The sequence below is a fragment of the Balaenoptera ricei genome, chromosome 1, assembly GCF_028023285.1.
Source record: "Balaenoptera ricei isolate mBalRic1 chromosome 1, mBalRic1.hap2, whole genome shotgun sequence".
Classification (NCBI taxonomy): Eukaryota; Metazoa; Chordata; class Mammalia; order Artiodactyla; family Balaenopteridae; genus Balaenoptera; species Balaenoptera ricei.
In genome coordinates this window covers 144,633,236-144,657,221 of record NC_082639.1, presented here as the reverse complement: position 1 = coordinate 144,657,221, position 23,986 = coordinate 144,633,236, and the positions used below count along the sequence as shown (strand labels likewise).

The window sequence follows — 23,986 nt, the reverse complement described above, 5'->3', positions numbered from 1 at the left end:
CATTTGGTGAGTAAAAGCTGACAATACTTACTGGACACTAAAATTCAGAATGAAGTAAGTCTCTGGAATGAAAAAACAGCTTCTTGAGACTGCTGGAAGACACCACTAAGAGCTTCAGTGGAGGAGTCATATAGCTTTTTACATGGGGAATTTTTATAGCTACTTTTATTTTTATTTATTTATTTATTTTTGGCTGTGCTGGGTCTTCGGTTCGTGCGAGGGCTTTCTCTAGTTGCGGCAAGTGGGGGCCACTCTTCATCGCGGTGCGGGGACCGCTCTTCATCGCGGTGCGCGGGCCTTTCACTATCGCAGCCCCTCCCGTTGCGGGGCACAGGCTCCAGACGCGCAGGCTCAGTAGTTGTGGCTCACGGGCCCAGCTGCTCCGTGGCATGTGGGATCTTCCCAGACCAGGGCTCGAACCCGTGTCCCCTGCATTAGCAGGCAGATTCTCAACCACTGCGCCACCAGGGAAGCCCCCATGAGGAATTTTTAAAACCTGCCTTTTCCCCACTTCAAACTAGAGATCTAATTATTGCCTGAAGATCACTATTATCCAAGAGAATAAAGGAATAATAGGTCAAAACCAGAAAAGGGAAAGGACAAATCAGTCATAGTAAAAAAGAAAGTCACCTGTGAAGTGGGGCAGAATGGTGACCACGTAGGATAAGAAATGGACCCACCAGTCATGTAGGTAAGGGCTTTGTCCCAGAATTTTCAATAGTGCCCCCTTTAATTCTCAGAGATGTCCCAGTGTGAACGATAAATTCTTTGGTCACCTAGTAGTCATGTGGAATCCAGAATATCACTCACACATTTATGTGATGGGAGGGGGAAACTATATATGCTATTTGGGCTACAAAGCCCCAGGCAGGTGGACACTTAGAGAAGGAACTTCCAGAACCTTGCTCCCTAAGCCCAAGCACTCTTCCTCATATGTTTACTAAGTCCCTCTGACTTTTTACTTAAGCCCATTTGCTGGCTGGTAAAATGAAGTGGAGAAAATAGGAGGGTGTGGGATGAGGCAGAGAGGGGAGAAAAAGCCCAAGAAATAATAGGCTCGTCAGTTGTTTTATACTATGAAATCAAATGGGGAAATGGATTGAATGACTGTGTTTGTCTGTGGCGGCTCTGTTTGTCTTTCTGGAAGGCAGAAGTATTGCTTAGGGAGTGGAGAGCATTAGTCAGCAGCTTGGCTTGGCCTGACTCAGTGGGCCCTTTGAACACTCTCTTGTTCTAGGGTTCCTGGGAAGTGTCCTAAAGGAGCTCACCAGTTTCTGACCATTGCAGACTCGACCATCTGAGGATTTGGTATTTGTCCAAGTTCCACTGGAAGTGAGGATGTGTATGTGTGTGTCTGGTGGGTGGTGTGGGTGTACCTCCCTGATCCAGGAAGTGCACAAAGGCACCCCCCCCCGACTCTGGCCACACCCAGCTGGCCCCCTGTGTTTTATTTTAAAAGCCCCAGCATAGCCTGATCTGAGGTCTGTCCATTCCATCCCCTCCTTGTTTACTGGAACATCGGGTCACTGCAGTGCAGTTGGAATGCAATCTCTGGGCAATTCAGCAAGGCCAAGGCGGGTCCTACCAGGCGTCATGTCATTGCACTGTTTTTCCTCCCCTCCCACTGAGTTTTCTTGGAAGTTCTGAGCCAGGCTCAGTATGTATCTCCAGAGATGCATGCCAAATTCCCAGCTGCTTGCAACTCAGCAAGTCTCACTGCCCCTCCTTTTAAAATCCAGGTGTCCTAAAAGGTTAGAAGAAACCTGCACCAAGGGGTGTCCCAGACTCCTGATGTGTTTGCTACTGCCTGCTGTCACATAGACTTCAGACACAGTGTCCCCCCTAAAAAGCAAAGAGGAAAATCATCTCTATTGAGATGCCTTTGTGACTCGGCAAACTTGCCTCTAGTCTGTGCATCTGTCCTACCTGAGGGAAATTGGGGGCAGTTTTGCTGCCTTTTTTCCTCCTGATTACAGGTTTCATGTGATTCTTTACCACCCTGAACTCCCGGTGATCTATCCCAGACCTCCTCCTTATTTCCCTCCAACCTTCCTGCCTCCTTAATTTCTTCCCTTCAGTGTTTTCTCTCCTCATCATGATCGCTTTATCCCTTCCTGGACTAGAGGAAATAATGGGGGACAGGGGAGAAATAGCCAAACACATCAATTATGTAAATATCATATTTGTCTCATTAAGGGTGAAAATGGTAACTGTGCCTTTTAGATTTGTTCTAGCTCTTGAATTATATATTGATTTTTAAGATTTATTTAAAATTTAATTTATTTTTGGCTACGTTGGGTCCCGGTTGCTGTGCATGGGCTTTCTCTAGTTGCGGCGAACAGGGGCTACTCTTCATTGCAGTGCACAGGCTTCTCATTGTGGTGGCTTCTCTTGTTGTGGAGCAGGGGCTATAGTCGTGTAGGCTTCAGTAGTTGCAGCACGTGGGCTCAGTAGTTGTGGCAGGTGGGCTCTAGAGCGCAGGCTCAGTAGTTGTGGCTCACGGTCTTAGTTGCTCCGCGGCATGTGGGATCTTCCCGGACCAAGGATCGAACCCGTGTCCCACTGCATTGGCAGGCGGATTCTTAACCACTGCGCCGCCAGGGAAGTCCCTTGATTCTTTAGGATTGAGCGCTGGTTCCCCAAGTGTGGTCCCCTGACCTGTAGCAGCAGCCTCACCTGGGAACTTGTTGGAAATGCACATTCACAGGCCCTAGACAAGACCTGCTGAATCAGAAACTCTTGAGCTAAAGCCCAGTAATCTGAGTTTTCACAAGCCCTCCAGGTGACACTGATGTGTGCAAAAGTTTGTGAACTGCTAGGGTAGAGGATTCTCCATGGGGTTGGGGGCAGGGGAGGTTTGAGGTTTCCCTCTGCTCTCCAGATGTCAGAATCAGTGTGAGGAGAATAAAGCCTGTGCCGTGCTCCTGAGGGCTGGCTCATGCACCTTGCTTCTCAAGCAGGGGCAGGTGTGAGAGTGAATGTGAGGAGAAGGACTGAGAGGTGGTGGTAACAATATTGGATGCCCTCAGTGAGCTGGCTTCATGGGCCAACCCTTTGGACGGGGTCTGGAGCTTCCTGATCTTCTTGTGTCCAGCACCCCTCTAAGAGCATGTCACGTAAACCATCACTCAGCTTCTCATCTGCTCTCAGGCAACTAAGCCAACCACTAGTTATAGATGGAAATTGTAGAGTTTATTACTTTTATTTTTTTCTTGCACTAAATCAAGCACTAACTAGAAACATGCTCTTCATCTTGCCAATTCTTTCCTTTCTATTCTCCCGAAGACCCCCTAAGATTATTAAGAGGATTGGGATCTATGAGTCTAGACTGGCGACGTCCAGCTCAGTAGCTTCTAGCTACATGTGGCCATTGAGCAATTGAATTGTGGGTAGTCTGAACTGAGACATGCTGAAAGCGTAAATACACACCATATTGCAAAGGTATAGTAAAAAAAAAGTATAAATTATTTCATAAATTTTTTTTATATCGATTACATGTTGAAATCATAAGTTGGATGTATTGGGTTACATAAAATATATTAACATTAATTTCATCTATTTATTTTTACCTTTTAAAATGTGGCTATTGGAAAAATTAAAATTATAAATGTGGCTCATATTTGTGACTCACATTTTCTTTCCATGGGGCAGTGCTGGTCTGGTTAGCTGTGGGCTCTGGTCAAACCCAGGATTTTTTTTTTTTCGGCTGTGTTGGGTCTTTGTTGCTCCGTGCAGGCTTTCTCTAGTTGCAGTGAGTGGGGGCTACTCTTCATTGTGGTGCACAGGCTTCTCATTGTGGTGGCTTCTCTTGTTGCGGAGCACGGGCCCTACAGCCACACGGGCTTCAGTAGTTGCAGCACGTGGGCTCAGTAGTTGTGGCTCACAGGCTCTAGAGCACAGGATCGGTAGTTGTGGCGCATGGGCTTAGTTGCTCCACGGCATGTGGGATCTTCCCGGACCAGGGATCAAACCCGTGTCCCCTGCATTGGCAGGCAGATTCTTAACCACTGAGCCACCAGGGAAGTCCAAACCCAGGATTTTAAGTAAGACTAGTGGATATGCCAGGAGCAAATACAAGGGAGCATGTGTAAACTATAACATGTACAGCATGTTAGGTAAGGCAATGTAGCCTAAAGCATGGCAACTGATCTCCTGAACCTTGGAGCTAGACATACTAGGGTTGTCTAGATTCTGTCACTTACTCAGTCAAGTAACTTAACCTCTCTGAATTCCAGTTTTCTCATCTGTAAAATGAATTGTCTTGGTTCCTAACTCAAAGTGCTTTTGCGAGAATTAGTTAAGACAATGACTGTAAAAGCCTGAATACTATTCCCAACTGTTAATAAGTACTCAATAAATACTAACTCTCCTTAAGTAAGAAGAAACTGTAATACTAGATGGTATTAGATACTCATTGTGGAACCTTCATTTTGGAGAGTCCTTAACATTTTAGATGGATTCTCCTCTATCTGGAATGGTTTGTGTATCATCCTACTCAAAATATGGGGTGAATATGTTACCTTTTCAGTGCTTCCTCAGCTGGAAATCCACAACTGGCTATGGACCCCCCCCCCCACCACTTCCTACTGTGGTACTTAAGGTCCTCACAGTGAAAAACTGGATTACATAGAGGATTGCTCCTGGACAGAGACCCTGGTTTGTTATGGTTACAAAACTTGACAGTTTATATGGCATAGACTGGATGGACTCTGACAGCAACAGAAGAGAAGACAGTGTCCTTCCTGAATGAGGGAAATAGAGTCTCTTCACTAGCAAATATAGTACTCCAGGTGAGTAAAGTCAGGGTTGGGTGGAAATGGGAAGGGAATGTTATGGTTCTGGCTTTTTTTTTTTTTTTTTTCATAGGCCTATGACCCTGGCTCTCCCTTCCTCTGAGGTTTTTTTAATTTTTATTTATTTTATTTATTTATTTATTTATTTATGGCTGTGCTGGGTCTTCGTTTCTGTGCGAGGGCTTTCTCTAGTTGCGGCAAGCGGGGGCCATTCTTCATCGCGGTGCGCGGGCCTCTCACTATCGCGGCCTCTCTTGTTGCGGAGCACAGGCTCCAGACGCACAGGCTCAGTAGTTGTGGCTCACGGGCCCAGTTGCTCCGCGGCATGTGGGATCTTCCCAGACCAGGGCTCGAACCCGTGTCCCCTGCATTGGCAGGCGGATTCTCAACCACTGCGCCACCAGGGAAGCCCCCATGGTTCCGGCTTTTAAGATTTATGGATGATCCCTGAAAGAACAGTTTTAGTCCTTCTGTTCATAAGAGCACAGAACATCTAGTTTAGATTTTCCCAAAGACGAGGCATAGCTCTCACAAGTTTACATGGAGGCAAGGATGAGATAAAAGGGTACTAGTAAGATGAAAAGACAGTGGAAAAAACAAACAACAAACAAACAGAAGAAGGTGCTGCCTGGCTCCCCTTTGAAAGACCCTAAGAGCGTCCAGTCAAAGTAGCATATCTCCAGGTGCAGAGTCTCTGAGATCCCGGAACACTGACACCATGATAAAACCTGTAACTGTTCCTTAGGCATCAAAAAAAAGATCCTGAGTTTCCAGCCATGGCTACTACTCAAAAGAACTACAAGAATGAAGAAGCAGAGACCACACAAGGTGTTTCCATGCAAGACTGAGTGTTCTGGATATCTGCTCTGGCCAGTTTTCAATCTTGAGAAAAGAAGCAAAGTGATGTGCTTGGCTGAGAAAGGGATTAAAGAGTCTTTGGTCTCTTTCTGAATTGTACTACTTAATTTATCATCATCACCATCATCATTATCATCATCAACACAGTGTTTCCTACATGCCAGAAACTTTGCTTTCCCTGATTGATCTCATTTAATTTTCCTGACAGCTCTATGAGGTAAGCACTATTATTATGCCATCTTTATGAATGAGGAAACAGAAGCTTAGAGACATTAAGTAACTTGCTCAAAGTTATACACACCCCTGTCCTGGGCTTGCTGGGACTTCCATGCTCAATAAACAGAGAGGCAAACTGAAAGTGCCTTATTATAGATCACAAAGGGAATCCCTAGATCAGAAGTTCTGAACCCTATCTCAACCCTAGGTCCCCTTTTTATAAGAAATCTTTTATAACACCACATTTACTATCCTGAAATGAAATTCAGATTATATAACCCACTTAACACACTATATTTGAAAATCAATATTTAGTCATAAAGAGACATTAAATGAGTGTATATTATAATAAAGTAGTATACATTGCAATATCTAAACATTCAAGCATGATGAAATCATCAGACGCTGGCACCTATGTATAGAATCACCATGGAAACCACAGTTACAAATGCTGACAATTCAAATACCACAAGTAGTACTGATATTGGTCATATTATCTGGCAAGATAAGCAACTCCTAGTAAATTTCTAAATAAATAAAGTACAATTTTACCTTGATTTATATGTTGATTACATTCTGGGAAAATTCAGTGTGTATTAATTAAAAACATGCAAATAATACTTTGTGTTTATATGTAAGGTGGAGTTAAGTTCCAGATCATATAAAATTTTCAACTGTGTCAATATCTGGTAGGACATTCAAAGGGTGGGACAATGTTTTTATTGGGAGGGAATTGCTCTAGGCGTTATAAGACATTATGACATCTAACCCATATCTCTGCCAAGAAAAATGCCAGTAATATCTCTGCCCCAATTATTGGGCCACCAGAGACTCCTTGTAGATTTCCAAACACCTTAGGAAAATAGTCCTCAACCTTGGCTTTAACTCAGATACTGACAGTAGGGAGGCATCTGCAGAGCCTCTGATATAGTTGGTCAGGGCCAATGCCTGGTCATAAGGGTTTTTAAAAACTGCTCAGTTGATTCTACGTAGTAGCCAAGACTGAGAACCATGTCGTAAAGGAGGTTCTGCTCTTTTGAGCATCTTTGCCTTAGCTGAGTCAGATCACCAGAACATCGACCTGACAGGCTTCCTTTCTGCCTCATGGAGCTATTTCCTATCCGATAGAGCCCAAGGGCCTCCTAACCTAAGGAACAACCTCTCCAATTATAAAATGGGACAGCGGGTATGTGGCTCTAGGCTCTGAAAAGTCAAAGACCTACTTTCAAGAACTCCCAAGAGTTGGGTAAATGATTAATCATTTATTTCCAAATTTAGAACGAACAGAAAAACATAGTTTAACTAAATTAAAAAACAAATCAACCAGTGACTGATTGTTTAGGAAATAAACTTGTACTACATTGTGTCCAAACACCTTCTAGAACCTCTAGTCATCCCTCCTTAGGCCTAACTTGGGCCTTTAACTTTGTAGGAAAAATAAATTTATAGTCTTTCTTCAGCTGTCTACTAAATCCTAAATCAGGAACGGTAGATACATTTATCTCCAGTGCTAACTGTAAACAGATCAGATTTGTCTGCCTGGAGAGGACTTTGAAGCCTGATCCAGGCTAACTGAACAGTGCTGTGGTGGGTTGGTTAGTGATACTTGTCATGGGCACAGGATGGGGAGAGGAAAGGAAGTGCCCCATTCCTCCCGTAGACCCTAGTGGAAGAGGCACATTTCTCAAAAATAACAGGTGAGCTTCTCAGTCTTGGTCAGCTTTTGGAACCTGATTGGATTTTATGACCATCATCCTCATCATCCAGTGAGTTTCCACTTATTGAGGTATAGCTATGCACTGCACATTTACTACCTCATTAATCCTTACAACTCTACAAGATAGGCATTTTCATCACAGTCTGTGATCCCACAGCTCATGGAAGGAACTAATCATCTAATCTGTGGTTGCTTGATGCTCAAGTCCCACAGTACAATAAATAATATGGAGTGAAATGTGGCCTCAGACCATCCTCCAAAGCTCTAATGTTCTTTATCCTGCATCCACATCCCCAGGATTCTTGCTCAAATGATACAAGATTCAACAAATACCAAATGATAATACACATACTTATTTCTCAGTATTTTCCCATTATTTCCTGGTACTGCATCCCGTCCATGTACTTAAGCAAAAAACTTAAAACATATGGCAGGGATGCTTGTGTTAATAAACTTTCTTTGCTTTGTGTTTTTCCTTTGTTGAAAACATTTTAAAAATGTTCATTTTCCTGTGACAGTCCAGTATAATAGAGGGAATCCAATTCATTGCCATAATTCAGCACCTAGAAGGGTGTTGACATGTAATAGACATTTAATAACTACGTAAAATGAATTAATCAATGCAATTGACATTTTTGTCCAAGAGCAAATGATTAATTTTTATGAAATTAAAATGTTTAATTTTGATGAAATCCAATTCATCAATGTTTCCTTTTATGATTTATTTATTTATTTAAAACAGTTGACTTTTTTTAAAATATATTTTTTAAAGTTTTATTTATTTATTTTTTGGGCCACGCAGCTTGTGGGGTCTTAGTTCCCTGACCAGGGATCGAACCCTAGGCCCTCGCCCTCGGCAGTGAGAGTGTGGAGCCCTAACCACTGGACCGCCAGAGAATTCCCCTTTTATGGTTTATTTTTTGTGTGTTAAATCGAAGAAGTTTTGGCCTTACCTAAGGTCACAAAAATGTTCACCTATGTTTTCTTCTAGAAGTCTTATAGTATTAGCTTTTACATCTAGGCCTATGATCCATTTAATCCATTTTTGATTATTAAGATCTGTGTAGAGCTTAGGGTCAGCTCTCTAAACACATCTTCATCTGCTCGGCACTGAAGAGGCAGGTGAAGCAGTTTAAGAGTATGGATATAATGCTTCCTGTCTTAGAACATGGTCTAAAAGTTGTTTTTCCAGAAAAGTGTCTCATGGCAATGTCAAATTTATCGTTTCACTCTTTCTCGTAAGAAGGGGTGCGTCCCTCCTTTTCTTCCCCCAACTCTCTCCCCTCTCTTCTACGGTCTCCAGAAACAGAAAACTCTAGTTTCTCTTTCTGTTTCAGAATAACAATGTCACAAGCAGAAAAGGAAGTATTAATCAATACTTCTTTTTTTTTAACATCTTTATTGGAGTATAATTGCTTTACAATGGTGTGTTAGTTTCTGCTTTATAACAAAGTGAATCAGCTATACATATATATACATCCCCATGTCCCCTCCCTCTTGCATCTCCCTCCCACCCTCCCTATCCCACCCCTCTAGGTGGTCACAAAGCACGGAGCTGATCTCCCTGTGCTATGCGGCTGCTTCCCACTAGCTATCGGTTTTACATTTGGTAGAGTATATATGTCCATGCCACTCTCTCACTTTGTCCCAGCTTACCCTTCCCCCTCCCCGTGTCCTCAAGTCCATTCTCTGCATCTGCGTCTTTATTCCTGTCCTGCCCCTACGTTCTTCAGAACATTTTTTTTTTTTTTTTAGATTCCATATATATGTGTTAGCATAGGGTCTTTCCACGCTTCATCTACTTAAACAGATAGATAACAGCCCCGAGCAGCACTCTTTCAAGTAAACCCTGAGAGGCCGTCGCAGGCGGGTGGTGGCCACCGCGCTTGCCGCTGAGGGCGGGACGAAGGGCGTCCCTGAGCGTGTGCGAGGGAGGGAAGGGGCGGGCGGGCGTGCCAGCGGCCCGCGCCCTCCGCCTGCAGCACCAGTCAGGTCCCCCCACCACCCCGCCGCCCCGCGCCGAGGCCACGCTGAGCCGAGCTGGGTCGGGTCCGGGCCGTGCCGCTCACCGTGTACTGTGTGCGGAGGGACCTCCTCGAGGTGACCTTTTCCCTCCAGGTCGACGCTGACTTGGAGCTGCACAACTTGCGCGCTGTGCGAGTCCGGCATCCCAGCTGCCGAGAGCCAGATCGTCTCCACTGAGAGGCCCCTCCATAGACCACCAGGGATTACTGGCTGCTTAAGTCTTAAAAGTTGGCCACGTTGGGATTTTAACGAAAGAAGGAGAATGCAGACCCTTGACTTTCCGTGCAGTTCCCAAACTTACCCCAATAGACTTGCGCAGTTATCAAAAGACTTTCTTCAAAGGAAGATAATTGGATACTTTCAGTCAGCAGTACTTCCCAAAGTAAGATGTGTGAAAGGAGAGGGGAGATATGCTAAGAGCCATTTTATTTTGAGGTACTTCTTTTTATAGCCTATTTTACTCATGTGTATAAAAAAAAACCCCACCTCCTAATAAAAATCAACATTCATAAGAAAAAAAGAAACAAAAGACAAACAAACAAAAAAAACAACTCTGGGAAGTGCCAGCCACCAGGAGCCCACAGTCCCACTCATCTCCTGGAGAAATAGCTTCATCAGGGCTTGGACAATCCAGCCTTGTTCTGATACCTATTGCTGGCCAACTCCCCCCACGAGCTGTCCTTGCTGGAGGAACGCAATCCACCCTGGCAGATGCTCTGCTCAGAGGAGATCTTGAGAAATCTTCTAGGATCCTGGTGCAGCAGCAGCAGGACCGAGCCTGGAGAGAGCAAGAAAGGATTCATCTCTTTTCTGTGGATCCTTTTGATCTTGAGGCTCAGGCAAAGATAGAAGAAGATGTAAGGCCACAGAACATTGAGGAAAACATGACAATAGCTATGGAAGAGGGTCTGGAAAGTTTTTGTCGAGTAGTGGTGCTTTATATTAACTGCAAAGTGAATGGACATCCTTTGAAAGCCTTTGTTGACTCAGGAGCCCAGATGACTATTATGAGCCAAGCTTGTGCAGAAAGGTGTAATATTGGGTTGGACAAAAAGTGCCTTCGGTTTTTAAGTAAAACCAGAAGACAGATTTTTTCATTTTCACCAAGGACTTTATTGAACAATGTATTCACCCTTTTGTTCCACTACCTTTTGCCATTTTTCAGGCAACTTCATAATTCCATCTTCCCAAAACTTTTTATCTTTTTGAGCAAAGAACTGTTCCAAGTGCCTTTTACAGTCTTCTAGGGAATTGAATTATTTTCCATTAAGAGAATTTTGTAAAGACCTAAATAAATGGAAATCTCAAGGTGCAATGCCTGTTGAATACGGCGGATGAATCGAAACTTCCCAGCCAAGATGTAACAGTTTTTGTCTGGTCATCAAAGAAATATGTGGTCTTGCATTATCCTGATGGAAGATTATGCATTTTCTTTGACTAATTCTGGACGCTTTTCGTCGAGTGCTGCTTTCAGTTGGTCTAATTGAGAGCAGTACTTTTTGGAATTAATCGTTTGGTTTTCCAGAAGGAGCTCATAATAGAGGACTCCCTTCCAGTCCCACCATATACACATCACCTTCTTTGGAAGACGACCGGCCTTTGATGTGGTTGGTGGTGGTTCATTTCATCTGCCCCACAATTTCTTCCGTTCCACGTTATTGTACAGTTTCCACTTTTCATCGCCCGTCACAATTTGTTTTAAAAACAGAACATTTTCATTATGTTTCAATAGAAAATTGCATGCGGAAATAGAGTCAAGAAGATTTTTTTCACTTAACTTATGTGGAACCCAAACATCAAAGTGATTAACATAACCAAGTTTGTGCAATGATTTTCAACGCTTGAGTTGGATATTTTGAGTATGTCGGCTATCTCCTGCGTGGTATAATGTTGACTGTTCTTAATTAATGTCTTGCTTTGATCGCTATCAACTTCAACTGGTCTACCCGACCGTGGAGCATACTCCAGCGAGAAATTTCCAGCACAAAACTTCACAAACCACTTTTGACATATTTATCAGTCACAGCACCTTCTCCATACACTGCACAAATCATTTTTTTGCGTTTCAGTTGCATTTTTGCCTTTCTTGAAGTAATCAAGCATAGTATGCCAAAAATTAATCTTCAAGATTGAACTGGGTACACAAAAATTCACCAATTTTGATAAGTCTTTTTTAAAATGTGTGCTGATATGACAGCTGTCACATACAATCTAACAAAATTGTTTAGAATGACGTTAAAGACAACTAAGTACTACTAGAGCCATCTGACAGAAAAAAACAAACGAACCTTTTGGCCAACCCAAAATAATGAGGCTGGTGGACCGTTGGTGGACACCCAGAAGACTATTGGAAGGGTACATCTAGTTCAGGTAAAAATTGAAGGCGATTTCCTGGCGTGTTCCTTCTCTATACTTGAGGAAGAGCTCATGGATATGGTTCTGGCACTGGACACGCTGAAATGGCATCAGTGTTCCACTGACCTCAAGAGAAATGTACTCGTGATCAGCACCACAGGCTGACAGACCACCTTTCTTCCAGAGAGGGAGTTACCAGAGTGTGTCCAGTTGGCATATGTGGCCGGGCAAGAGGAAATACGGCCAAAGGAGGTTGCAGACCAAGAATTAGCAGAAGCCCTTCAGAAATCTGTAGAGGGTGCAGAGCGTCAGAAGTCATGATGCATGTCGTGTGTATGTACTGCAGCTGGAGTGGGCCCCAGAACAGAGAAAAGAGGTAAAGAAACTGCCTCACTGGGAATGTCATCATTACCAACGTCAGGTGGATTTAACCATCAAGCCCATCCTTCAGGACAGAGTCCCGAGATTGGTAATCCTACAAGTCTTGCTCACTCTGTCTCTGCTTCGGTCTACGCCATCAAACCCAGTGACCCAGACAGCATTGAACCTAAAGCTGTGAAGGCTTTGAAGACTTCAGCTGAATTCCAGATAACCTCTGAAAAGAAAGTACATCTTCCTCTACAGGATCTTTCTGATTGTGCTTCCTCAACAGACAATGCTCCAGCAAACCAGAGTTTGAACGTCTTGGAGAAAAGCAACAGAATCAACAAAGAAGAGTTGATTTGGAAGCTACAATGAAAGGAGACAGTTTACAGCAGAATGGGGACCTTCCAGGTACAGAGAAAAATATTCTACCTTCAGGATGCTTTGGCTGCTCAAATTCAGAAACACTTGTGGAAGTAGATACAGTAGAACAGTCCCTAGTTGCTGTGCTTATTTCAGCAGGCAGTCAAAATACCAATGTCAAGAGCATTGGTGCATCTGATCTCACCTTAGATAATCCCTTGATGGAAGTAGAAACATCAGAATGTAAACTTTCCCCTGAAATGTTGAGTAATTCCTTTCCACTCAGGATTTACAGCTTCTAGAAAGTAATGTTGAAATGTCTGGAACAAATAAAGAATACGGGAATTGCCCTCCTCTTTAAGTCTCTGTGGCAGTGGTCAGCCCTCTGCCGAGTCAACAGAGGAATCTTGCTCATCTATAACAGCAGCCTTGAAGGAACTTCATGAACTTTTGGTCATTAATAGTAAACCAGCTTGAGAAAACACATCTGAAGAAGTTATCTGTCAATCAGAGATAGTGACTAAGGGCCAAACAGGTATTAAGGACCTTTCTGAAAGATGGTCCCCAAATGAGCATCTTACAGCTACCCAGAGTGAACAGTGTTCACAAGTCTCCTTTCATCAGGCCATATCTGTATCAGTGAAGACAGAACAATTAACAGACACTTCAACTGATGCTGGAGTAGAAGATGTAGAAAATATTAACTTCAGGGGTCCGTGTGATAGCCTGTTAACTGATGAAGAAGGTGTCCCCAAATCTAGGGAATCAATAAATGAGAGCAGTTCTGTCACTCTAGCCTCAGCTAAAATGTCTAATTAACTACACTGCACCTTAGGTGTAGAAATTTCACCCAGACTTTTAGCAAGTGAGGAGGATGCACTCAATCAGACTTCTGAGCAAACCGAGTCCTTGTCATCCAGTATTACACTGGTTGAAGATTCGAGTCAGTGCACACAGAATCCAGTGACAGACAGGACTGAGACCAGAGAAAATGTTCTGAAGCTGCAGGGCCACTTCTAGAATTTGAACCACCTACCAGCCATCCATCATCAAGTCCCTCCTTTCTTACACAATTAATTTTTCCTGCTGCAGACATTGACCAGATTCTCCGTGCTGGCTTTACTTTGCAGGAAACTCTTGGGGCTTTGCATCAAGTTGGTGGAAATGCAGACCTTGCACTTATTGTTTTGCTAACAAAGAACATTGTAGTTCCTATATAACCATGGAAAAGTGGGCTAGACATTACTCCATTCCCTTAAAAAAAGCTACACATACACACACACACACTCACTGCATATACAGTATATGTAGAAACCTGCAAGCAGAATGTTGAGCCAGATTTTTTTTTGTCATAGTCTTAGGTTTTTATTTATTTTATTATTTATTTATTTATTTATTTATTTATTTATTTATTTATTTATTTCTGGCTGAGTTGGGTCTTCGTTGCTGCACGCGGGCCTTCTCTAGTTGCGGCGAGCAGGGGCTACTCTTCTTTGCGGTGCACGGGCTTCTCATCGTGGTGGCTTTTCTTGTTGAGGAGCACGGGCTCTAAGCCTGTGGGCTTCAGCAGTTGTGGTGCACGGGCTCAGTAGTTGTGGCTCGCAGGCTCTAGAGCACAGGCTCAGTAGTTGTGGTGCACAGGCTTAGTTGCTCCGCGGCATGTGGGATCTTTCCGGGCAGGGCTCGAACCCGTGTCCCCTGTGTTGGCAGGCGATTCTTAACCACTGTGCCACCAGGGAAGACCCGGTCTTAGGTTTTTATAGCAGCCTTTTTCACTTAGGGAAGAATACGTTACTGAACGAAATGATAAGGATTATTTTCCTTCTTTCTTTTCTCCTTATGTAAAAGTCCTTTGAAGATAATTTTAAAAAATGTTTTTAATTGTTGTTTCCCATACTTTAAAACTCTTGATTTCTCTAATTCACATAATAAATTTTAAACCTTTCCAAAGTCATAAAGTATGCTCAAAATGTATCCTCCCCAACAGACACTGCTTTATCTTCTAATTCTTAAGCCTCTTTTAAGAGAGTTTGCTCTGATTGGACATTACTTTCCATTTGTAATGTTTGAACACTGATCCAAACAGTGTATTTGTTCATATTGAAAAAGAGATAAAATCTAGGTTCCTGGTAAGTTACAGCGGGCATTTGGAAACAAGCTCAGATACAAAGTTGCCTGGGCCACATTTCTTCTCCTTTTAGTCAGGGAAGGTTATTGTGAGATCACAGGTTCAGAAGGAAGCCTCAAGGAATGTCTAGTATATCCCTCTGTTAAAAACAAAGTATCTAGAGCATGTGGTTTTCTGCTCTTCCAAAATTATATGCTACTAATGGGTATGGCAGTGTGCAATAGTCAGTGAATCCTCTGCACAAAATTGTCAAAATAACTATTTCAGGAATCTGGAAGTCAACCAAAAAGCACTGAGAAGCATTAGTTCCTGAAAAACTACTGTAGTTCTGGGTAAGAGCAACAGAGTCTGAGGCCTTTCTGCCTGAAAACCCCCCACCCTACCCACCTTCCATCCCAGCTTGGTTGGAGAGAGCAGCAGTAGTTTCACCAGTATGGGCCTGGCAAGGAAAACTTTTCATAGTTATTACCACAGTTGAGGAATATCCCAGAGGCATGACTGTGGAACCTGGTGGCCCAGTGGTTAGGACGCTGCGCTTCCACTGCAGGGGGCATGGATCCCTGGTCCGGGAGCTAAGATCCCACAAAGCTGTGTGGAGGCAGAATTTACTGGATACAGTGAAAGCAGTGCTCAGAGGGAAATTTGTGGTTGTAAACGCCTTGGACGAGCTCAACTGTAGACTGGTCACAGCTGAGGTCACTCACTGCTGGTCACAGCTGAGTCAGTGAGCTTGAATACAGGTCAGAAGTTCCCAAACTGCAGAGAACCGATGGTAACAACTCTCCGACATCCAGCCTTCTCCCAGAAACCAGCAAAAGCATTTATTGATTCCTTTTCCGCGGGGTCGTGGGCAGGCCCCGGATGGGCCTTGGCCTGGGTGCGCGGAGCAGGGCTTCCCAGGAGGGCAAACAGGGCACGGCTGGAGCTTTGGGGGGTGCTACGTGGCCTCGGGTGCGTGGGGGAGCCGCCGGGAGAGGATGGGCTGGGGTTCCGCAAGCACCGCGGGCAGCTCACGGAACTGTGAACTCAGGCCCGAGGCTCTGTCGCTGACCAGATTTTTTTTTAATATTCTTTTTGGCCAAAGTAATTTTTGATCTCTCGTCTGATGGATTTGTTTATTCTATTTGTTAAAATTTGGGCCTTTTTAAATGTATTGGCAGTATGTGCATACAAAAGCTTTTTATTATCATTAAGATGATATAATCGGCAATAAAATTGATGGTATTGCATATAGCATAAAAAGTAAAAATAAAAATAAAATAAAGTAAATCCTACATTGTCTGCAAAATAATCCAGGGTTTGAGGAACAGACAGACCACCAATAGTAAGCTGAGGCCTATGGGTGGGAAAGGGTGAGAGGTCAAGGACCCGCTATTCTGCTCAACCTCTAGCTATTTCAGCTTTGAGCTGTGATACCACATGAACAAGACCTCTCTGTTTAGGGACTTTCATGGGGAATCAGGGGAAGGGGATGTCTTAAGAAGGATCTTGTCTTCTGAATTCATACAGCTCCTGAGAAGACTTGATTTCATAGCTGGAATGGCAACCAAGGTTCTGTCTGCTTACAATTCCAATTGCACACTTATACCATATTTTTATTTCTCTGACCTTCTGGGAAGGACTGAGAAAAAGGAAATGGACTTTGTTAGATCTTCATTAGATATATGGAAAAAACGTTTGCTTCTCACAGTTGGGCTTGTGTCCTTTACTGTTTGTTTCACATACTCATGCTCAGGATCACTCTACTGGCAGGAAGCACATCCCCTGAGCTTTCAAATCCTACTTACCTATTGACCAAAATCTAACCCAAGTGTTTTTCTATGAATCCAACTACTCAGGCATTCTTAGTGATCTCTATATTTCCTAGTCTTAAAAAAGGGCACTAATACCAGAAATAGCCAGGAGCTAGGAGAGATGCTGGGTGTATATAGAAAAATGAGACACAATACATACCTATCAGGAAACTTGCAGCCTAGTGAAGGGGTCAGATGCAGCAATAGCTTATTATAACACAGTGCTGTGATAAGAGATGTGCATAGACAGCTATGGAAGACAAAGGTTGGGCATCTAATACAGAACAGGCTAGGCCAGAGTACAGTATGGAGTCAGGGATGATTTTCTGGAGGAGGCAATAGGTTTTGTTGAGTTTTGAGATTAACTTGGTATAGACTATCAATGGGGTGGTTCCAGGCAAATCTGTCAAAAGCACAGAGGCATGAGATGGCATGGGAAATCCAGAGAACTACAGGTAGTTCAGTAACCCATAACCAGACCCTCTTAGCTCACTTTTATTTTATTTTTATTTCCATTTTTTATTTTTTACAGTAGGTCCTTTTTGGTTATCTATTTTAAATATAACAGTGTGTACATGTCAATCCCAAGCTCCCAATTTATCCCTCCCCTCAACCCTTCCCCACTGGTAACCATAAGTTCATTCTCTAAGTTTGTGAGTCTGTTTCTGTTTTGTAAATAAGCTCATTTGTATTATTTTTTTTTAGATTCTGCATATAAGTGATATCATATGATATTTGTCTTTCTCTTTCTGACTTACTTCACTTAGCATGATAATCTCCAGGTCCATCCATGTTGCTGCAAATGGCATTATTTCATTCTTTTTAATGGCTGAGTAATATTCCATTGTACAATATGTACCATATCTTCTTTATCCATTCATCCGTCAATGGACATTTAGGTTTCAGCTCACTTTTAACAGGTTTCCTTTAAGTTTTTTCAAAGGAAACTAGGAGGGCTCTTTGATAGCAACATGCAATTCCTCATCTCAATTGTCCCAAGCAAGTCTATTCCTTGGCCCCTGACTCAGTTCAACAAAATTGTGCAGAAATTTTGAAATCTTCTACTGTTACTTACACAGGTCCCTGGGGGATATCACACTCTCTCCTTAGCAGTTTATCACAGGACCTCACAAAATGTCTGCTCCTTGAGTTATTCTGACAATTCTGTCCTCTACACCTTGCTAGATTTCTAGTGATGTGTTAGAAAGCCTTACAGATTGGCTCCCTGAGGGGACTAGCCACACTTAAGACAGCTCCAAGAGTGGCTGGAACATAAAATATAAGAAAGAAGTGGCAAGAAATGTGGTTAGGCAGAATATGAGTGGGAAACCAGATTACGAAAATCTTTGAAAGTAGACAGAGGGCCCAAAGGAAAATTAGACTGTTGACCTATAAACTGAGCCACACAGATGAAAACTTGCTTATTCTAATTGCTCTAAGGTACAAGCTGGTCCCTCCTACTGAATTATACATACATTTCCTGAGGGCAGAAGTCCTGCCTAATATTTCCTCTATGATTCTACACACATGTTCAAGCACTTAGGAAGGAGTACAAAATATGTTGGTCAGTGGATTCGAATGGGCTACCAAGTGAGGCTGCATAGATTTTTAGAAAGGGATACCTTGCGTTGCATAGAGTCAGATTTTTCAAAGGCAGGGAGGGGTAGAGTTTCTATGTTTATTTGGAGTCTGAGATCCTCTCCAATTACTCCAGCCTATTCTAAATGGCTGTTTCTCTCAATTTTCCACCCTCTCCGCCACTAGGAGGCAGCATAATTTCCCTTTGCCCTCTGGGACAAGGATTCTCTATCCCATAATACATAGTATAAACATATATACATAATACACACAAAAATATATGTTCCACCTGAAGCTTTGACCTTGATTGACTGGAAAAATGTTGCCTGGTGTTTTGGCCAGTTGGCCCCAACGCTCAAGACAGAGGGTTCTGGAGCAACACTCTGACCTCCAACTATCCCTGAAGGAGCTGCCCCAATGAAAACTACTTTCTATGAAGCATCTGGATGGTACATTAATTCTGCAAGCAACAATGGGCAAACTCAAACATTACAGAATCCTATATTGGGTAAAGAGGGTTTAGATGGGGTTGGCGGTCCTCTCCTGTTGAGTTTTATGCAACCTTGGGCCCCTAGGGAGTTTCCACAGAAAATCAGTTCAGGATGTGCTGGCCTCGTTCGTTGTAGCTTTCTGTTTATTTCTTAATGGTTGCAATATAGTGGCACTTGTGCTTATGCCAGCAGCCTGAAGCCTTTTAGCAAACTAGAAATATAATGCCCTATTAAGAAGCCAAAGTATGTTCCAAGCATATTTTTCTCAAGGCCCATGTTTTCAGGATTACCTCTGCCTTGGTGACAGTGAAACTTAAGGAAAGCTATTTAATTTGATCATCATTGTCAATGTGCCAGTTAAACGGTGTCAGGGTGTCTCAGGCTGTCCTGGAAAAGATTTGTCAATCACTTTAGCAGAACTTCTCAAAGCTTGTGACATCAGAGGGGCTCAGGTTATTTCTGAGTCACAGGACGGGACAGCCAAGGCCAAGAACACGGTCAGCCTCTCTCAGACACACAGCTTCTGTCAAAGTCAAGTCTTGGGCTGGCCTCCTGCCTAAGCCCTTTTAAGAAAGATTTGCTTCGACAGGTGACTAGTGCAAAGACCAAGATTATAAGCTACTACATGTGTGTGGGGAGCAGAGACCACGCAAAGTTTTAGGAAGAAATTCAGCTTTTCTTCCTTTGAGCTTTGCTGAAATCTCTCCAGAGTTTTCAAAGGCAAAGTCAGCACTGTTCCTTTCATAAGCATGTATTGAGTCTGAACTCTTGCCAGGGCCTAGGACACAAGGGAAAATAAGACCTGGAATGTGGATTTGGCCATCACACCTGTTGCAAATGGGCTTGCACTGGGCTAAGGGACATAGCCAAAGACAAATCCTTTCCATGTGACACATTCATGAGAATAAATAATAAAAAATAAATGAAATACTACTTTTAAACAGGAAATAAACATTAAAGCAAAACAGAAACATTGACTTGGATTTTTGTAGCTGCTATTATAATGGAAGAGTCACACATGTATATAATAAAAGAGATGATTATAATGTACAGAATTGCCACCCATATAAGTATTTTCTAAATTGCTATGAGAATGCAGAAGGAGTTATTGACAGGAGTTTAACTCTCTTCCCACTGAGAATTTGCAATACTAATGACAGAGAAAGCCTGGTGGAATCACCTGCCAGGAAGACAGTGGCCTTGATTCAGACAAATCTTATTCATTCACTCAGCAAATATTTATGGAGCACTTATCATGTGTTGTTAGCTTCTTGGGATACATCAATTAATGAAAGGGAAGAAGATTCCTGTCCTTATATTCTAGCAAAGAAAACAAGCAATGACCAATAAAAGCACTTCCTCTTTTAAATTTTTTAATTTTTAATTGTTTTATTTCTAATTTTTAATTGAAGTACAGTTGATTTACAATTGTGTTAATTTCTGCTGTACAGCAAAGTAATTCAGTTATACATATATACGTTCTTTTTCATATTCTGTTCCATTATGGTTTATCACAGGATATTGAATATAGTTCCTTGTGCTATACAGTAGGACCTTGTTGTTTATCCATCCTATATATAATAGTTTGCATCTGCTAATCCCAACCTCCCACTCCGTCCCTCCCCCAACCACCTCCCCCTTGGCAACCACAAGTCTGTTATCTATGTCCCTGAGTCTGTTTCTGTTTTGTAGATAGGTTCATTTGTGTCATATTTTAGATTCCACATATAAGTGATATCATATGGTATTTGTCTTTCTCTTTCTGACTTACTTCACTTAGTATGATAATCTCTAGTTGCATCCATGTTGCTGCAAATGGCATTATTTCATTCTTTTTTTATGGCTGAGTAGTATTCCATTGTATATATGTACCACATCTTCTTATCCATTCATCTGTCGATGGATATTTAGGTTGTTTCCATGTCTTGGCTATTGTGAATAGTGCAAAAGCACTTCCTCTTAAGTAACACGAAATCTAATTGGTTTTTTGTTGCCATCAACTACTAAAAGCCATAGGACATCATAGCTCTTGATCCTGAAGTCTCACTAAAATAATAGAATCCAACAGTATGTTAGAATGATGATTGCCCCAGATAGATCCTAAAGACAGTTTTAGAATTTATGTGAGCCAGTTGTGTGCTGGTAAATGCTTAACAATTGGCTCTCAGAAATAAATAACAAAAAATAAAGCCCTCATTTGTAGTATCTGCCACTTTTTGTGTTATAAATACTCTCACTGTGGCCATTTCAAATTAACAATGAGATATTACTGAACACAGAGTTGGAGAAAAAACACATACAATGACTCTTAAGAGCCAGTGCAACCTGGCTCCAACACACCACTGATTGAGGGCTCATAGGATAATGAAACATCCCACATGGAAGGGACCTCAAAGTCCATGGACAAATGTTTCTTGTTCATGGTGTATTGCAATCATTTCTGACGGAGGTGTCACAAGTGAATTGCTACAAATGCTGTATTTCCTTAAATCACTTCATTGATTCAAAAAAAGCTTTTGGGGAAAAAAAGAAACATTAAACCTACACAGAATTTATTTTATTTACTAACTAGAGCACATTCAGTACTTAAAGGTTCTTCTTATTTACTTTTGGCCATGGGCAGCTATGCAGAACATTGTAGTGAGAAGCTGCTATTTTGGGGAGCTTTACTGCTTTTGCAGACTTAATATTGACCTTGAAATTGAGACGTATTAAAGCATACCTGGGTTTGGTCTACATTTCTTATTGGATTAAGCAGATATTTTGTTTTCTTCTTAAATTATTATTGAGTATTGTTAAACAGTTAGTTCCTCTTGAAAATCAGCCAGGAGATTTTGTCAGATCCATGTTTGGAGTCTCTGAGTCCTTCCTGATGGATTAGTCAGTTACACCAAGTTATTCCACCTGGATGTTTGCTGCCTCTAATTTCATTGTGTGTCTCTCAACAACAAAATAAAACCCTGCTCCGGTCTAAAGGACACCTGGTTGTTGCTTTACCAAAAAATGTGAAGGGTGTTCACTCCTCTTTTGACAAACTTTGATTCACTTTTCCTAGGTGTGTCTGCCTGAACTTATGCACTAGGAACTTTTTCATTTCAAGGCTGAAATGTGGGGTAATATTTTGGTGAAATTTTAAGCAAATTTAGAGAACTACATTAAGTAAAATTCAACCAAGCACCACATGTAGTCTAACTTTGGAATTGCGAAAAAATAAAGTAAAAATATGAAGATATAATACAACAACTACAAGAACATAACCTTTGACTATTAAAATTAAAATAATATTCATTAAGTTAGGTGTCAACATTTATAAGAGATGCACTGTTGTTGGCTTTCAAGATGGAAGAAGGCAGCCACAAGCCAAGGAATGTGGGCAGCATTTAGAAGCTAGAAAAGGCAAGGAAACAGATTCTCCCTTAGAGCCTCTGGAAGGAACGCAGGCCTGGTGACAACTTGATCTTAGCCCAGTGAGACACATTATCAGATTTCTAACCTATGGAACTGTAAGATAATAAATTTGTGTTGTTTTAAGCCACTAGGTTTGTGGTAATTTTTTACAGCAGCCATAGGAAATGAATGCACATGTACTTCTTTACATTTTCCAGTCTCTCTACAGAGAGAGCATAGGTGGGGCTGTGAGACTAGCTCTGGCTCTTGGAACAGGGGTGGATGTGATTTGCACCCTAACTAAACAATGCGCCATAATCTCTCTCTCTGCTGGTTGGACAGCCAAATGCAGAAGGTCAGTAGAGTATTCCAAGGAGGCTCTAGTGGACGGCAGAGCCACTGTTTGCAAGGAACCTTCAATGTGAAGTCACCATTTGGAAGTGTTGCCTAAGGGGGCTGCCTCAACCAAACGCAGGAAGGCTAATCCCCTGAGTCTGCAGAGTTCATGTTTCCTGCAGCAGAGCTTCTCCTAGTCTAATGCCAGAATCTCCAAATCAGAGATTCTGGAATTTTTTTTTTTTTTTTTTTTTTTTTACTATTCAAGAACATTGCTGTTTATTTACAAGTGACTGATGCTATGCATTTATTATAATAATGGAATTTTTTTTAAAGAATTTGACACGAGTTTTTTTTTTTTTTTTTAAAGATTAAACTATTCTAAATGGGCAGTCAGAGCTTTGGTGGGCTTCCTTAGCCTTATTTTGTAATTTTTAAAATTTCACATAGCACCTGGAGAGCATTGTAATAAAATTTCCATACTTAGGGCTTGTGAAGTTCTTAAACCTGTTCTGCTTTCCGGGCCACGGAGGTACCCACAGCCTCACAGTTCAGACAGATCACTGGTCTCTTACAGGATTTTCTGGCTCTTTCCTAAATATGCTCTCTACTCCCCTAAATTTCTACTTTTGTTCAGAGAGTCCCTTTTCTTGGAATATGTACCCCAACCCCTCCTTCAAGCTCAACTCAATCCCTTTTCTTTCAAGAAGCCTTTCTAGATTCTCCAAGGAATATAAATTTTCTTCCTCTATGATTCCCTGCATTCTTTCATCATAGTTATTGCATTTGTATCTGTCCTCTCTCCCCCAGTACACACACATACACATACTAAAATGTAGCTTCTAGAAGGCAGGTACCATCCCATACTCACTGTTGCCCTCACCATAGCGTAGTGCTCTAAATGCAGTAAATGTTCAATGCATTTGTAAATTTTAGCAGAACCATGTGTGGCTGGTGAGAGAGTTTTGCTTTGTTTGTTTGTTTACCAGGCAGGGTCATGTGGTGCCTTTTAAATGATCACATAGGACTGCTCCATTTATGTGGAGCAAGGGTCGCCACAATGTACCTTGTTTCTCTACCAAAAAAATAAAAATCTGAAAGCTTACTCTAAGCCAGTCACTGTGCTGAATGCTGGAGTACTGTGTACCCCGTGTAACTATCATATGTCATCAACTAGGACGGCTGCAAACCACATATAGAGTGTACCTACTATGTGCCAGACTTTGTGCAGATGACTCACATCAGCCTGAGCCTCTGGGCAATGCTTCTCTTTCCAGGACTTCTTCCTCTTCAGGGAAATCTAGCCTCGCAGCCTCTGGGGATTGAACTGCTCATTTGTTAATGTTTGTTTGCACATCAGGATTTTTCACTTTCGGGAACAGTTTGTCTCTCTGGCTCAAATTTCTGTGTTCCCATACCATTATTTATGATGTAACTAAGAATCTATTGTACAGAATTAAACTCAGTTCCATTTTGAAATTGTGCAAGAGATCTACCCCACCTATTTTCTTTCCATTTAAAATGCAAGAGGGGTGTGTAGGAGCCGTTTATTAAGGGGCCCTGGAGCTAACCCCAGTCCATTA

General features: G+C 42.1%; 2 pseudogenes; both read left to right on the top strand.

Moving 5' to 3' along the window:
* The first annotated feature begins 4,099 nt into the window (after window positions 1-4,099).
* LOC132370708 (protein DDI1 homolog 2-like) lies at window positions 4,100-12,285 on the top strand (annotated as a pseudogene).
* On the top strand, window positions 12,285-13,910 carry LOC132370663 (regulatory solute carrier protein family 1 member 1-like; annotated as a pseudogene).
* The last annotated feature ends 10,076 nt before the right edge of the window (window positions 13,911-23,986 follow it).